Raw genomic sequence first — 18,377 nt, forward strand, 5'->3', positions numbered from 1 at the left:
CAGGGACATGGAGACACAGGGACATGGAGACACAGAGACACTGAGACACAGAGACATGGAGACACAGAGACATGGAGACACAGGGACATGGAGACACAGGGACATGGAGACACAGGGACATGGAGACACAGGGACATGGAGACACAGGGACATGGAGACACAGAGACATGGAGACACAGGGACATGGAGACACAGGGACATGGAGACACAGGGACATGGAGACACAGGGACATGGAGACACAGAGACATGGAGACACAGGGACATGGAGACACAGGGACATGGAGACACAGGGACATGGAGACACAGGGACATGGAGACACAGGGACATGGAGACACAGGGACATGGAGACACAGAGACATGGAGACACAGGGACATGGAGACACAGAGACCTGGAGACACAGAGACATGGAGACACAGAGACATGGAGACACAGAGACATGGAGACACAGGGACATGGAGACACAGGGACACGGAGACACAGGGACATGGAGACACAGAGACATGGAGACACAGAGACATGGAGACACAGAGACATGGAGACACAGAGACATGGAGACACAGGGACATGGAGACACAGGGACATGGAGACACAGGGACATGGAGACACAGAGACATGGAGACACAGGGACATGGAGACACAGGGACATGGAGACACAGGGACACGGAGACACAGGGACATGGAGACACAGGGACATGGAGACACAGGGACATGGAGACACAGAGACATGGAGACACAGGGACATGGAGACACAGAGACATGGAGACACAGAGACATGGAGACACAGGGACATGGAGACACAGGGACATGGAGACACAGGGACATGGAGACACAGAGACATGGAGACACAGGGACATGGAGACACAGGGACATGGAGACACAGGGACATGGAGACACAGGGACATGGAGACACAGGGACATGGAGACACAGGGACATGGAGACACAGGGACATGGAGACACAGGGACATGGAGACACAGGGACATGGAGACACAGGGACATGGAGACACAGAGACATGGAGACACAGAGACATGGAGACACAGAGACATGGAGACACAGAGACATGGAGACACAGAGACATGGAGACACAGGGACACGGAGACACAGGGACATGGAGACACAGAGACATGGAGACACAGAGACATGGAGACACAGAGACATGGAGACACAGAGACATGGAGACACAGGGACACGGAGACACAGGGACATGGAGACACAGAGACATGGAGACACAGAGACATGGAGACACAGAGACATGGAGACACAGGGACACGGAGACACAGGGACATGGAGACACAGGGACATGGAGACACAGGGACACGGAGACACAGAGACATGGAGACACAGGGACATGGAGACACAGAGACATGGAGACACAGAGACATGGAGACACAGAGACATGGAGACACAGGGACACGGAGACACAGGGACATGGAGACACAGGGACATGGAGACACAGGGACATGGAGACACAGAGACATGGAGACACAGGGACATGGAGACACAGAGACATGGAGACACAGAGACATGGAGACACAGGGACATGGAGACACAGGGACATGGAGACACAGGGACATGGAGACACAGAGACATGGAGACACAGGGACATGGAGACACAGGGACATGGAGACACAGAGACATGGAGACACAGGGACATGGAGACACAGGGACATGGAGACACAGGGACATGGAGACACAGAGACATGGAGACACAGGGACACGGAGACACAGGGACATGGAGACACAGGGACATGGAGACACAGAGACATGGAGACACAGAGACATGGAGACACAGAGACATGGAGACACAGGGACATGGAGACACAGAGACATGGAGACACAGAGACATGGAGACACAGAGACATGGAGACACAGGGACATGGAGACACAGGGACATGGAGACACAGGGACACGGAGACACAGAGACATGGAGACACAGAGACATGGAGACACAGGGACATGGAGACACAGAGACATGGAGACACAGAGACATGGAGACACAGAGACACGGAGACACAGAGACACGGAGACACAGGGACATGGAGACACAGGGACATGGAGACACAGAGACACAGAGACACAGGGACATGGAGACACAGGGACACGGAGACACAGAGACATGGAGACACAGAGACACGGAGACACAGAGACACGGAGACACAGGGACATGGAGACACAGGGACATGGAGACACAGGGACATGGAGACACAGGGACATGGAGACACAGAGACACGGAGACACAGACACACAGAGACACAGACACACAGAGACACAGAGACATGGAGACACAGAGACACAGAGACACAGGGACATGGAGACACAGGGACACGGAGACACAGAGACATGGAGACACAGAGACACGGAGACACAGGGACATGGAGACACAGGGACATGGAGACACAGAGACATGGAGACACAGAGACATGGAGACACAGGGACATGGAGACACAGGGACATGGAGACACAGAGACACGGAGACACAGAGACACGGAGACACAGGGACATGGAGACACAGGGACATGGAGACACAGAGACATGGAGACACAGAGACACGGAGACACAGGGACATGGAGACACAGGGACATGGAGACACAGAGACATGGAGACACAGAGACATGGAGACACAGGGACATGGAGACACAGGGACATGGAGACACAGGGACATGGAGACACAGAGACATGGAGACACAGAGACACGGAGACACAGGGACATGGAGACACAGAGACATGGAGACACAGGGACATGGAGACACAGGGACATGGAGACACAGGGACATGGAGACACAGAGACATGGAGACACAGGGACATGGAGACACAGAGACATGGAGACACAGACACACAGAGACACAGACACACAGAGACACAGACACACAGAGACACAGACACGGAGACACAGAGACACAGACACAGAGACACAGAGACACAGAGACACAGACACGGAGACACAGAGACACAGACACAGAGACACAGGGACACAGGGACATGGAGACACAGAGACATGGAGACACAGGGACATGGAGACACAGGGACATGGAGACACAGGGACACAGACACAGAGACATGGAGACACAGAGACACAGACACAGAGACACAGAGACACAGACACAGAGACACAGAGACACAGACACAGAGACACAGAGACACAGACACAGAGACACAGAGACACAGACACAGAGACACAGAGACACAGACACACAGAGACACAGAGACACAGACACACAGAGACACAGACACACAGAGACACAGACACAGACACACAGAGACACAGAGACACAGACACAGAGACACAGACACAGAGACACAGAGACACAGACACACAGAGACACAGAGACACAGAGACACAGAGACACAGACACACAGAGACACAGAGACACAGACACACAGAGACACAGAGACACAGACACACAGAGACACAGAGACACAGACACACAGAGACACAGAGACACAGACACACAGAGACACAGAGACACAGACACACAGAGACACAGAGACACAGACACGGAGACACAGACACGGAGACACAGAGACACAGAGACACAGAGACACAGACACACAGAGACACAGAGACACAGACACGGAGACACAGAGACACAGACACAGAGACACAGAGACACAGAGACACAGACACGGAGACACAGAGACACAGACACAGAGACACAGAGACACAGGGACATGGAGACACAGAGACATGGAGACACAGGGACATGGAGACACAGAGACATGGAGACACAGACACGGAGACACAGAGACACAGACACAGAGACACAGAGACACAGAGACACAGACACAGAGACACAGAGACACAGAGACACAGAGACACAGACACACAGAGACACAGAGACACAGACACACAGAGACACAGAGACACAGACACACAGAGACACAGAGACACAGACACAGACACAGACACACAGAGACACAGACACGGAGACACAGAGACACAGACACAGAGACACAGAGACACAGACACACAGAGACACAGAGACACAGAGACACAGAGACACAGAGACACAGACACACAGAGACACAGAGACACAGACACACAGAGACACAGACACACAGAGACACAGAGACACAGAGACACAGACACACAGAGACACAGAGACACAGACACACAGAGACACAGAGACACAGACACACAGAGACACAGAGACACAGACACACAGAGACACAGAGACACAGACACAGACACACAGAGACACAGACACGGAGACACAGAGACACAGACACAGAGACACAGAGACACAGACACACAGAGACACAGAGACACAGAGACACAGAGACACAGAGACACAGACACACAGAGACACAGAGACACAGACACACAGAGACACAGAGACACAGACACACAGAGACACAGACACACAGAGACACAGAGACACAGACACACAGAGACACAGAGACACAGACACACAGAGACACAGAGACACAGACACACAGAGACACAGAGACACAGACACGGAGACACAGACACGGAGACACAGAGACACAGAGACACAGAGACACAGACACACAGAGACACAGAGACACAGACACAGACACACAGAGACACAGACACGGAGACACAGACACGGAGACACAGAGACACAGAGACACAGAGACACAGAGACACAGACACAGAGACACAGAGACACAGAGACACAGAGACACAGACACGGAGACACAGAGACACAGAGACACAGAGACACAGAGACACAGAGACACAGAGACACAGACACAGAGACACAGAGACACAGAGACAGAGACACAGAGACACAGACACGAAGACATGGAGACACGGAGACACAGGGACAGAGACACAGACACACAGAGACACAGAGACACAGAGACACAGAGACACAGACACAGAGACACAGAGACACAGACACGAAGACATGGAGACACACAGACACAGAGACACAGAGACACAGAGACACAGAGACACAGACACAGAGACACAGAGACACAGACACGAAGACATGGAGACACGGAGACACAGGGACAGAGACACAGACACACAGAGACACAGAGACACAGAGACACAGACACAGAGACACAGAGACACAGACACGAAGACATGGAGACACGGAGACACAGGGACAGAGACACAGGGACACAGAGACACTGAGACACAGACACAGAGACACGGAGACATGGAGAAACAGACACAGGGACACAGACACAGGGACAGAGACACAGGGACAGAGACACAGGGACAGAGACACAGATACAGAGACACAGAGACACAGGGACAGAGACACAGATACACAGAGACACGGAGACACAGGGACAGAGACACAGGGACAGAGACACAGATACAGAGACACAGAGAGACACAGACACAGAGACACAGACACAGATACAGCAACAGGCATCAGGGTCAGGGATCGAACTTTCTGTGTGTCTGTGTTTGTCTGTCTGTGTGTGTGTGTGTGTCTGTGTGTGTGTGTGTGTCTGTGTGTGTGTGTCTGTGTGTGTGTGTGTCTGTGTGTGTCTGTGTGTGTGTGTGTGTCTGTGTGTGTCTGTGTGTGTGTGTGTCTGTGTGTGTGTGTCTGTGTGTGTGTGTGTGTGTGTCTGTGTGTGTGTGTGTCTGTGTGTGTGTGTGTCTGTGTGTGTGTGTGTCTGTGTGTGTGTGTTTGTGTGTGTGTGTCTGTGTGTGTGTGTGTCTGTGTGTCTGTGTGTGTGTGTCTGTGTGTGTGTGTGTGTGTCTGTGTGTCTGTGTGTGTGTGTGTGTGTGTCTGTGTGTGTGTGTCTGTGTGTGTGTGTGTGTGTCTGTGTGTGTGTGTGTCTGTGTGTGTGTGTCTGTGTCTGTGTGTGTGTGTGTCTGTGTGTGTGTGTCTGTGTGTGTGTGTGTCTGTGTGTCTGTGTGTGTGTGTGTGTGTGTCTGTGTGTGTGTGTGTCTGTGTGTGTGTGTGTCTGTGTGTGTGTGTGTCTGTGTGTGTGTGTGTGTGTGTCTGTGTGTGTGTGTCTGTGTGTGTGTGTGTGTCTGTGTGTGTGTGTGTGTAGATGTCACCGTGGCTGCGAAGGGGTATTTCAACTCGCTGGTGAAGCTGGGCGAGATGGCGTCAAGCAGCAAAGCCTCGCAGGAGATGGGTGAGACACGACGCGGGGCGGAGACACGGGGAGACGTGGGGGGAGAGACACGGGGAGACGCGGGTGGAGAGACGTGGAGAGACACGGGGAGACACGGGGAGACACGTGGAGATGTGGGGGGAGAGACGCGGGGAGACACGGGTGGAGAGACACGGGGAGACACGTGGAGATGTGGTGGGAGACGCAGGGAGACGCGGGGGGGGGGGGAGACACGGGTGGGGAGACACGTGGAGATGTGGGGGGGGAGACGCGGGGAGACACGGGTGGAGAGACACGGGGAGACACGTGGAGATGTGGTGGGAGACGCAGGGAGACGCGGGGGGGGGGGGGGGAGACACGGGTGGGGAGACACGTGGAGATGTGGGGGGGGGAGACGCGGGGAGACACGGGTGGAGAGACACGGGGAGACACGTGGAGATGTGGTGGGAGACGCAGGGAGACGCGGGGGGGGGGGGGAGACACGGGTGGGGAGACACGTGGAGATGTGGGGGGAGAGACGCGGGGAGACACGTGGAGATGTGGTGGGAGACGCAGGGAGACACGGGTGGAGAGACACGGGGAGACACGTGGAGATGTGGTGGGAGACGCAGGGAGACGCGGGGGGGGGGGGGAGACACGGGTGGGGAGACACGGGGAGACACGGAGAGACGCGGGGGGAGAGACACGGGGAGACGTGGGGGGAGAGACACGGGGAGACACGGGGAGACACGTGGAGATGTGGGGGGGGAGACGCGGGGAGACACGGGTGGAGAGACACGGGGAGACACGTGGAGATGTGGTGGGAGACGCAGGGAGACGCGGGGGGGGGGGGGGAGACACGGGTGGGGAGACACGGGGAGACACGGGGAGACGTGGGGGGAGAGACACGGGGAGACACGGGGAGACACGTGGAGATGTGGGGGGGGAGACGCGGGGAGACACGGGTGGAGAGACACGGGGAGACACGTGGAGATGTGGTGGGAGACGCAGGGAGACGCGGGGGGGGGGGGGAGACACGGGTGGGGAGACACGGGGAGACACGGAGAGACGCGGGGGGAGAGACACGGGGAGACGTGGGGGGAGAGACACGGGGAGACACGGGGAGACACGTGGAGATGTGGGGGGGGAGACGCGGGGAGACACGGGTGGAGAGACACGGGGAGACACGTGGAGATGTGGTGGGAGACGCAGGGAGACGCGGGGGGGGGGAGACACGGGTGGGGAGACACGGGGAGACACGGGTGGAGAGACACGGGGAGACACGTGGAGATGTGGTGGGAGACGCAGGGAGACGCGGGGGAGGGGGAGACACGGGTGGGGAGACACGGGGAGATGTGGTGGGAGACGCAGGGAGACGCGGGGGGGGGGGAGACACGGGTGGGGAGACACGGGGAGACACGGGTGGAGAGACACGGGGAGATGTGGTGGGAGACGCAGGGAGACGCGGGGGGGGGGGAGACACGGGTGGGGAGACACGGGGAGACACGGAGAGACGCGGTGGGAGAGACACGGGGAGACGCGGGTGGAGAGACGCGGGGAGACGCGGAGAGACGGGTGCGAGGGGCTGGTAACCCCTCCACCTTTAATTAATTGCCACAAATCCACGATGGAAAATGTTCATGAATAAGCTTGTGCCGGAGGCCCCGGGGGGACAGGCGTCTATGACGTCTCCTGGCCAAGCCCCATTTGGCAGAGCCAGGAGATTGAATCTTCACCCTCGGGGCTCCTCCAGAAACAACTAAAAGCCACTTCGTGTGGCCACGTGGAATGTTCGAACGCTCACTGCGGAGGAGGAGAGGCTGCCACTCCTCTGTCGGGAGCTGGACCGGTACCGCCTGGATCTCTGTGGCATTCAGGAGGTCCGGTGGACCGGCTCTGATGTTTGTGTGTGTGGAGGAGAGGCTGCCACTCCTCTGTCGGGAGCTGGACCGGTACCGCCTGGATCTCTGTGGCATTCAGGAGGTCCGGTGGACCGGCTCTGATGTTTGTGTGTGTGGAGGAGAGGCTGCCACTCCTCTGTCGGGAGCTGGACCGGTACCGCCTGGATCTCTGTGGCATTCAGGAGGTCCGGTGGACCGGCTCTGATGTTTGTGTGTGTGGAGGAGAGGCTGCCACTCCTCTGTCGGGAGCTGGACCGGTACCGCCTGGATCTCTGTGGCATTCAGGAGGTCCGGTGGACCGGCTCTGGCTCCTGCCACCATGAGGGGTGGACAGTCCTCTCTACTCGGGGCAGGAGACTGCCAAACAACAGGGTGTGGCTCTTCTTCTGAACAAAATAATGAAGGGGGCGTGGGAGCGTGGCGGTGAGGTGTGGGAAGCTGTAAGCCCCAGGCTACTTTGGGCTCGCCTTCCCATCAACCGGAGGCGAGGAGTGGTGGTCGTGGTTACTTATGCCCCCACCGAAGACGAACATCCGTGGAGGGATGCAGGCAAGGCCGATGAGTCGGACGCCTTCTATGACCTCCTGTCACAGGTGCTGGCTAAAGTGGCCACTCGGGACAGAGTCATCTTGTTTGGGTGACTTCAATGCCCGAGTTGGTCATGATGCTGGCACCTGGTCTGGAGTGATTGGAAGGCATGGGCCAGATCAGCTCAATAACAACGGTAGGAGGCTGCTAGATTTTTGTGCAGCCCATGGACTTGTAATTACCAACACGCTCTTCCGGCATCGGCGCATCCACACAACATCATGGACGCATGCCGGGTCCAAGCGAGAACATCTGCTGGACTACATAGTGACGGACCAGCGGATGCGAGCCCATGTCCTTGACACCAGGACCTACCGTGGAGCTGATCTACCCTCTGACCATCCACTTGTCATCTGTAAGATGCGCCTGCCATTCTTCCACTCCGGTGGTGGTGGGTGTACACCCAGGACCCCATTAAACCTCTTAGTGGCCTGGTCCCAGCTAGCCGATGAAAGTTTCAAGCGAAAATGTCATCATCGCCTGCGGCTGGGGTTGGCATCGTCCCCCACTCCTCCTGATGTCGAGGGAAAATGGGCGAGGTTTAGGACTGTGACTCATGCAGCTGCAGTGGCTGCTTTGGGTACACGGTCCAGACCTCCCCAGAGACCTAAACGGGCGCGGCACGGGCTAGAGAGGAGATGGAGTGATGTGGTACAGGAGGCACGGGCTAGAGAAGAGATGGAGTGACGTGGTACAGGAGGACGTGGAGCTGAGTGGACTTGCCGATGACTGGTACCAGCGGTGTCAAGATCGGCCTCAGTGGAGGAGGCTCGTGAAGGACGCTACTGGGCAGTTGGAGGCAGTCGCCCTCCAACAACAACGGAGGGCGGAGGAGCGACGCTCACAACAACGAGCGGAGCGCCGGGTGGCTAAAGCACAGCGAGTTGGCACAGTAGGGGGCACAGGTGGTGCATCAGCCAGTCATCTCGGTCATCTCGGTCAGTCGACCCGTGGCACCTGCTGGGTCTGCCCCGTGACCTGCCAGCGGGCGTTTGACACTTCACGTGGCATCAAGGTGCACGTGGCCTGGCACAAGCGTCGTGGTGACGTCACCGCCACTTAGTGGCGAATGGCGGTTGTTGTTGTGGTGGTTGTTGTTGTTGTTGTGTGTGTGTGTGTGAGTGGGTGGGTGAGTGAGTGGCTGGGTGGGTGAGTGGGTGGGTGGGTGAGTGGGTGGGTGGGTGAGTGGCTGGGTGGGTGAGTGATTGGGTGGGTGAGTGGGTGGGTGGGTGAGTGAGTGGCTGGGTGGGTGAGTGGCTGGGTGGGTGAGTGGGTGGGTGGGTGAGTGGCTGGGTGGGTGAGTGGGTGGGTGGGTGAGTGGCTGGGTGGGTGAGTGGGTGGGTGGGTGAGTGGGTGGGTGGGTGAGTGAGTGGCTGGGTGGGTGAGTGGCTGGGTGGGTGAGTGGGTGGGTGGGTGAGTGGCTGGGTGGGTGAGTGAGTGGGTGGGTGGGTGAGTGACTGGGTGAGTGGCTGGGTGGGTGAGTGGGTGGGTGGGTGAGTGGCTGGGTGGGTGAGTGGGTGGGTGGGTGGGTGAGTGGGTGATTGAGTGGGTGGGTGGGTGAGTGGCTGGGTGGGTGAGTGGCTGGGTGGGTGAGTGGGTGGGTGAGTGAGTGGGTGGGTGGGTGGCTGGGTGGGTGAGTGGGTGGGTGGGTGGGTGGGTGGGTGAGTGGGTGGGTGAGTGGGTGGCTGGGTGGGTGGGTGAGTGGGTGGGTGAGTGGGTGGCTGGGTGGGTGAGTGGGTGGGTGAGTGGGTGGCTGGGTGGGTGGGTGAGTGGGTGGGTGGGTGAGTGGGTGATTGAGTGGGTGGGTGGGTGAGTGGCTGGGTGGGTGAGTGGCTGGGTGGGTGAGTGGGTGGGTGAGTGAGTGGGTGGGTGGGTGGCTGGGTGGGTGAGTGGGTGGGTGGGTGGGTGGGTGAGTGGGTGGGTGAGTGGGTGGCTGGGTGGGTGGGTGAGTGGGTGGGTGAGTGGGTGGCTGGGTGGGTGAGTGGGTGGGTGAGTGGGTGGCTGGGTGGGTGGGTGAGTGGGTGGGTGGGTGAGTGGGTGATTGAGTGGGTGCGTGGGTGAGTGGCTGGGTGGGTGAGTGGCTGGGTGGGTGAGTGGGTGGGTGAGTGAGTGGGTGGGTGGCTGGGTAGGTGAGTGGGTGGGTGGGTGGGTGAGTGGGTGGGTGAGTGGGTGGCTGGGTGGGTGGGTGAGTGGGTGGGTGAGTGGGTGGCTGGGTGGGTGAGTGGGTGGGTGAGTGGGTGGCTGGGTGGGTGGGTGAGTGGGTGGGTGGGTGAGTGGGTGATTGAGTGGGTGGGTGAGTGGCTGGGTGGGTGAGTGGCTGGGTGGGTGAGTGGGTGGGTGAGTGAGTGGGTGGGTGGCTGGGTAGGTGAGTGGGTGGGTGGGTGGGTGAGTGGGTGGGTGAGTGGGTGGCTGGGTGGGTGGGTGAGTGGGTGGGTGAGTGGGTGGCTGGGTGGGTGGGTGAGTGGGTGGGTGAGTGGGTGGCTGGGTGGGTGGGTGAGTGGGTGGGTGGGTGAGTGGGTGATTGAGTGGGTGGGTGGGTGAGTGGCTGGGTGGGTGAGTGGCTGGGTGGGTGAGTGGGTGGGTGAGTGAGTGGGTGGGTGGCTGGGTAGGTGAGTGGGTGGGTGGGTGAGTGGGTGGGTGAGTGGGTGAGTGGGTGGGTGGGTGAGTGGGTTGGTGAGTGAGTGGGTGGGTGGCTGGGTGGGTGAGTGGCTGGGTGAGTGGGTGGGTGAGTGGGTGGGTGAGTGGGTGGGTGAGTGGGTGGCTGGGTGGGTGAGTGGGTGGGTGAGTGGGTGGCTGGGTGGGTGGGTGAGTGGGTGGGTGGGTGAGTGGGTGATTGAGTGGGTGGGTGGGTGAGTGGCTGGGTGGGTGAGTGGCTGGGTGGGTGAGTGGGTGGGTGAGTGAGTGGGTGGGTGGCTGGGTAGGTGAGTGGGTGGGTGGGTGGGTGAGTGGGTGGGTGAGTGGGTGAGTGGGTGGGTGGGTGAGTGGGTTGGTGAGTGAGTGGGTGGGTGGCTGGGTGGGTGAGTGGCTGGGTGAGTGGGTGGGTGAGTGGGTGGGTGAGTGGGTGGCTGGGTGGGTGAGTGGGTGGGTGAGTGGGTGGCTGGGTGGGTGGGTGAGTGGGTGGGTGGGTGAGTGGGTGATTGAGTGGGTGGGTGGGTGAGTGGCTGGGTGGGTGAGTGGCTGGGTGGGTGAGTGGGTGGGTGAGTGAGTGGGTGGGTGGCTGGGTAGGTGAGTGGGTGGGTGGGTGGGTGAGTGGGTGGGTGGGTGAGTGGGTGAGTGGGTGGGTGGGTGAGTGGGTTGGTGAGTGAGTGGGTGGGTGGCTGGGTGGGTGAGTGGCTGGGTGAGTGGGTGGGTGAGTGGGTGGGTGAGTGGGTGGCTGGGTGGGTGAGTGGGTGGGTGAGTGGGTGGCTGGGTGGGTGGGTGAGTGGGTGGGTGGGTGAGTGGGTGATTGAGTGGGTGGGTGGGTGAGTGGCTGGGTGGGTGAGTGGCTGGGTGGGTGAGTGGGTGGGTGAGTGAGTGGGTGGGTGGCTGGGTAGGTGAGTGGGTGGGTGGGTGGGTGAGTGGGTGGGTGAGTGGGTGAGTGGGTGGGTGGGTGAGTGGGTTGGTGAGTGAGTGGGTGGGTGATTGAGTGGGTGGGTGAGTGGCTGGGTGAGTGGGTGAGTGGGTGATTGAGTGGGTGAGTGAGTGGCTGGGTGTGTGAGTGGGTGTGTGAGTGAGTGGCTGGGTGAGTGGGTGATTGAGTGGGTGAGTGAGTGAGGGAGTGACCTCCTGCCAGCGGGCGTTCGACACTTCACGTGGCAGCCTCAAGGTGCACTTGGCCTGGCACAGGCGTCGTGGTGACGTCACCGCCACTTAGTGGCGAATGGCGGTTGTTGTGTGTGTGTCTCTCTGTGTGTGTCTGTGTCTTTCTCTGTGTCTCTGTCTCTCTGCGTGTGTCTCTCTGTGTCTCTGTGTCTGTCTTTCTGTGTCTCTCCGTGTCTGTGTCTCTGTCTCTCTCTGTCTCTCTCACCCTGTGTCTCTGTCTCTCTCTCTGTCTCTCTCACCCTGTGTCTCTGTGTGTCTGTCTCTCTGTGGATGCGTGTCTCTCTGACCCTGTGTCTCTCTCTAACCCTGTGTCTCTGTGTCTCTGTGTCTCCCTGTGTCTCTCTGTGTCTCTCTGTGTCTCACCCTGTCTCTCTGTGTCTCTGTGTCTCTGTGTCTCTGTGTCTCTCTGTGTCTCTCTGTGTCTCACCCTGTCTCTCTGTGTCTCTGTGTCCTCTGTGTCTCTGTGTCTCTCTGTGTCTCTCTGTGTCTCACCCTGTCTCTCTGTGTCTCTCTGCGTGTCTCTCTCACCCTGTGTCTCTCTCTCACCCTGTCTCTCTGTGTCTGTGTCTCTGTGTCTCTCACCCTGTCTCTCTCACCTTGTCTCTGTGTCTCTGTGTCTCTCTGTGTCTCACCCTGTGTCTCTGTGTCTCTCTGTGTCTCTCTGCGTGTCTGTGTCTCTCTGTGTCTCTCTGTGTCTCACCTGTGTCTCTCTGTGTCTCACCCTGTGTCTCTCTGTGTCTCTCTGCGTGTCTGTCTTTATGTCTCACCCTGTGTCTCTGTGTCTCTCTGTGTCTCACCCTGTGTCTCTGTGTCTCACCCTGTGTCTCTGTGTCTCACCCTGTGTCTCTGTGTCTCTCTGCGTGTCTCTCTCACCTTGTGTCTCTCTCACCCTGTCTCTCTGTGTCTCTCTGTGTCTCTGTGTCTCTCTGTGTGTCTCTCTCTCTGTGTCTCTCTGTGTCTCTCTGACCCTGTGTCTCTCTCTCTGTGTCTCTGTGTCTCACCCTGTGTCTCTGTGTCTCTCTGTGTCTCACCCTGTGTCTCTGTGTCTCTCTGTGTCTCACCCTGTGTCTCTGTGTCTCTCTGCGTGTCTGTGTCTCTCTGTGTCTCTCTGTGTCTCACCCTGTGTCTCTCTGTGTCTCACCCTGTGTCTCTGTGTCTCTCTGCGTGTCTGTCTCTAGGAGATTCTCTGTGTCTCACCCTGTGTCTCTGTGTCTCTCTGCGTGTCTCTGGGTCTCACCCTGTGTCTCTGTGTCTCACCCTGTGTCTCTGTGTCTCACCCTGTCTCTCTGTGTCTCACCCTGTGTCTCTGTGTCTCTGTGTCTCTCTGCGTGTCTGTCTCTAGGATATTCTCTGTGTCTCACCCTGTGTCTCTGTGTCTCTCTGCGTGTCTGTCTCTAGGAGATTCTCTGTGTCTCACCTGTGTCTCTGTGTCTCTGTGTCTCTCTGCGTGTCTCTGGGTCTCACCCTGTGTCTCTGTGTCTCACCCTGTGTCTCTGTGTCTCACCCTGTCTCTCTGTGTCTCACCCTGTGTCTCTGTGTCTCTGTGTCTCTCTGCGTGTCTGTCTCTAGGAGATTCTCTGTGTCTCACCCTGTGTCTCTGTGTCTCTCTGCGTGTCTCTGGGTCTCACCCTGTGTCTCTGTGTCTCACCCTGTGTCTCTGTGTCTCACCCTGTCTCTCTGTGTCTCACCCTGTGTCTCTGTGTCTCTCTGCGTGTCTGTCTCTAGGATATTCTCTGTGTCTCACCCTGTGTCTCTGTGTCTCTCTGCGTGTCTGTCTCTAGGAGATTCTCTGTGTCTCACCCTGTGTCTCTGTGTCTCTGTGTCTCTCTGCGATGTCTCTGGGTCTCACCCTGTGTCTCTGTGTCTCACCCTGTGTCTCTGTGTCTCACCCTGTCTCTCTGTGTCTCACCCTGTGTCTCTGTGTCTCTGTGTCTCTCTGCGTGTCTGTCTCTCTAGGAGATTCTCTGTGTCTCACCCTGTGTCTCTGTGTCTCTCTGCGTGTCTCTGGGTCTCACCCTGTGTCTCTGTGTCTCACCCTGTGTCTCTGTGTCTCACCCTGTCTCTCTGTGTCTCACCCTGTGTCTCTGTGTCTCTGTGTCTCTCTGCGTGTCTGTCTCTAGGAGATTCTCTGTGTCTCACCCTGTGTCTCTGTGTCTCTCTGCGTGTCTCTGGGTCTCACCCTGTGTCTCTGTGTCTCACCCTGTGTCTCTGTGTCTCACCCTGTCTCTCTGTGTCTCACCCTGTGTCTCTGTGTCTCTGTGTCTCTCTGCGTGTCTGTCTCTAGGAGATTCTCTGTGTCTCACCCTGTGTCTCTGTGTCTCTCTGCGTGTCTCTGGGTCTCACCCTGTGTCTCTGTGTCTCACCCTGTGTCTCTGTGTCTCACCCTGTCTCTCTGTGTCTCACCCTGTGTCTCTGTGTCTCTGTGTCTCTCTGCGTGTCTGTCTCTAGGATATTCTCTGTGTCTCACCCTGTGTCTCTGTGTCTCTCTGTGTCTCACCCTGTGTCTCTGTGTCTCTCTGCGTGTCTGTCTCTAGGAGATTCTCTGTTCCAAATGGCTGAATCTGCACCGTCAGATTCAGATTAACATGGAAGAATCGGTGAGCGACACTCACTCTCACGCTCACATCACCAATCACTCACCAATCACTCACTCACCGCTCACTCATCTCACTCTCTCACCTCACTCACTCACCAATCACTCACCACTCACTCACCACTCACTCACCAATCACTCACCACTCACGTCACTCTCATCACTCACCACTCACTCACCAATCACTCACCACTCTCTCACTCACCAATCACTCACCACTCACTCACCACTCACTCACCATTCACTCACCACTCACTCACTCACCAATCACTCACCACTCACTCACCACTCACTCACCAATCACTCACCACTCACTCACTCACCAATCACTCACCACTCACTCACCACTCACTCACTCAATCACTCACCAATCACTCTCTCACCTGCTCACTCACCACTCACTCTCACCAATCACTCACCAATCACTCACTCGCTCACTCACCACTCACTCACCAATCACTCACCACTCACTCACTCACCAATCACTCACCAATCACTCACCAATCACTCACCAATCACTCACCAATCACTCACCGCTCACTCACCGCTCATCTCACCAATCACTCACTCACCAATCACTTACTCACTGCTCTCACTCACCACTCACTCACCAATCACTCACCAATCACTCACCAATCACTCACCGCTCACTCACCGCTCACTCACCAATCACTCACTCACCAATCACTTACTCACTGCTCACTCACCACTCACTCACCAATCACTCACTCACCAATCACTCACCAATCACTCACTCACCACTCACTCACCACTCACTCACCACTCACTCACCAATCACTCACCACTCACTCACCAATCACTCACTCACCAATCACTCACCAATCACTCACACTCACTCACTCACCACTCACTCACCACTCACTCACTCACCACTCACTCACTGACTCGCTCACTCACCACTCACTCACCAATCACTCACTCACCACTCACTCACCCCTCACACTCACTCACTCACCACTCACCACTCACCACTCACTCACTCACCACTCACACACTCACACTCACTCACCACTCACTCACTCACTCACTCACCCCTCACTCACCACTCACCACCCCACTCACTACACTCTCACTCACCACTCACTCACCCTCACCACACCACTCACTCACCACTCACTCATCTCACCACTCACTCAATCACACACTCACTCACTCCTCAATCACCACTCACTCACTCACCACTCACTCACTCACTCACTCACTCACCCTTACTCACACCACTCACCTCACTCACCACTCACTCACCACTCACTCACCACTCACTCACTCACTCACTTCATCACTCACTCACTCACTCACCACTCACTCACCACTCACTCACCACTCACACTCACCACTCACTCACTCACCACTCACTCACCCCTCACTCACCACTCACTCACTCACCACTCACTCACTCACCACTCACCACTCACTCACTCACCTCACTCACCCCTCACTCACCACCCTCACTCACCACTCACTCTCACCACTCACTCACCACTCACTCACCACTCACTCACTCACCACTCCACTCACCACTCACCATCTCTCACTCACTCACTCACCACTCACTCACTCACCACTCACTCACCACTCACTCACCACTCACTCACCACTCACTCACTCACCACTCACTCTCACCACTCACTCACTCACACTCACTCACTCACACTCACCACATCACTCACTCACTCACCACCTCACCACACTCACTCACCCTCACTCACTCACTCACTTCACTCACCACTCACTCACTCACCACTCACTCACTCTCACCACTCACTCACCACTACTCACACACTCACTCACTCACTCACTCACTCACTCACTCACCACTCACTCACTCACCACTCACTCACTCACTCACTCATCACTCACCACTCTACACACACTCACACTCACTCACTCACCACTCACCTCACACTCACCACTCACACTCACTCACCACTCACTCACCACTCACTCACCACTCACTCACCACTCACTCACCACCACTCACTCACCACTCACTCTCACTCACTCACTCACCACTCACTCACCACTCACTCACCACTCACTCACTCACCACCACTCACTCACCACTCACTCACCACTCACTCACTCACCACTCACTCACCACTCACTCACCACTCACTCACTCTCACCACTCACTCACTCACCACTCACTCACCACTCCTCATCCACTCACTCACCACTCACACTCACCACTCACTCACCACTCACCTCACTCACTCACTCACCACTCACTCATCACTCACCACTCACTCACCACTCACTCACCACTCACTCACTCACTCACCACTCACTCACTCACTCACCACTCACTCACTTCACCACTCACTCACCACTCACTCACTCACCACTCACTCACCACTCACTCACTCACTCACCACTCACTCACTCACTCACCACTCACTCACTCACCACTCACTCACCACTCACACTCACCACCACTCACTCACCACCACTCACTCACTCACTCACACTCACTCACTCAATCACTCACCAATCACTCACTCACCACTCACTCACCACTCACTCACTCACCACTCACTCACTCACCACTCACTCACCACTTCACTCACCACTCACTCACCACTCACTCACTCACCACTATCACTCACTCACCACTCACTCACCACTCACTCACCACTCTCACTCACCACTCACTCACACTCACTCACCACTCACTCACTCACCACTCACTCACTCACCACTCACTCACCACTCACTCACCACTCACTCACCTCACTCACTCACAACTCACCACTCACTCACCACTCACTCACACTCACTCACCACTCACTCACATCTCACTCACTCACTCACCACTCACTCACTCACCACTCACTCACCACTCACTCACTCACCACTCACTCACCACTCACTCACCACTCACACTCACCACTCACTCCACTCACTCACACTCACCACTCACTCACTCACTCACTCACTCACTCACCACTCACTCACCACTCACATCACTCACTCACCACTCACATCACCACTCACTCACCACTCACTCACTCACTCACTCACCACTCACTCACTCACACACTCACTCACCACTCACTCACCACTCACTCACTCACAACTTCACACACTCACTCACTCACTCACCACTCACTCCACTCACTCACTCACCACTCACCACTCACTCACCACTCACTCACTCACATCACCACTCACTCACCACTCACCACTCACTCACCACTCACTCACCACTCACCACTCACTCACCACTCACTCACCACTCACTCTCCACTCACCACTCACTCACTCACTCACTCACTCACCACACTCACTCACCACTCACTCACTCACTCACCTCTCACTCACCACTCACTCTCACTTCACCACTCACTCACCACTCACTCACTCACTCACCACTCACTCACTCACCACTCACTCACTCTCCACTCACTCACACACTCACCACTCACTCACTCACTCACCACTC

General features: G+C 56.9%; 1 long non-coding RNA gene across 1 annotated transcript in view; it reads left to right on the forward strand.

Annotated features, from left to right (window-relative positions):
• The window catches only part of LOC144955121 (uncharacterized), a 61,871-nt gene extending 46,951 nt beyond the window's left edge, over positions 1–14,920 (forward strand). The window contains exons 3-4 of the long non-coding RNA XR_013641512.1: positions 5,987–6,073; positions 14,856–14,920. This is a non-coding gene — a long non-coding RNA (uncharacterized LOC144955121). The remainder of the gene's footprint in view (positions 1–5,986; positions 6,074–14,855) is intronic.
• Positions 14,921–18,377: the final 3,457 nt, after the last annotated feature.

Source organism: Lampetra fluviatilis, unplaced genomic scaffold (genome assembly GCF_964198595.1).
Source record: "Lampetra fluviatilis unplaced genomic scaffold, kcLamFluv1.1 SCAFFOLD_267, whole genome shotgun sequence".
Classification (NCBI taxonomy): Eukaryota; Metazoa; Chordata; class Hyperoartia; order Petromyzontiformes; family Petromyzontidae; genus Lampetra; species Lampetra fluviatilis.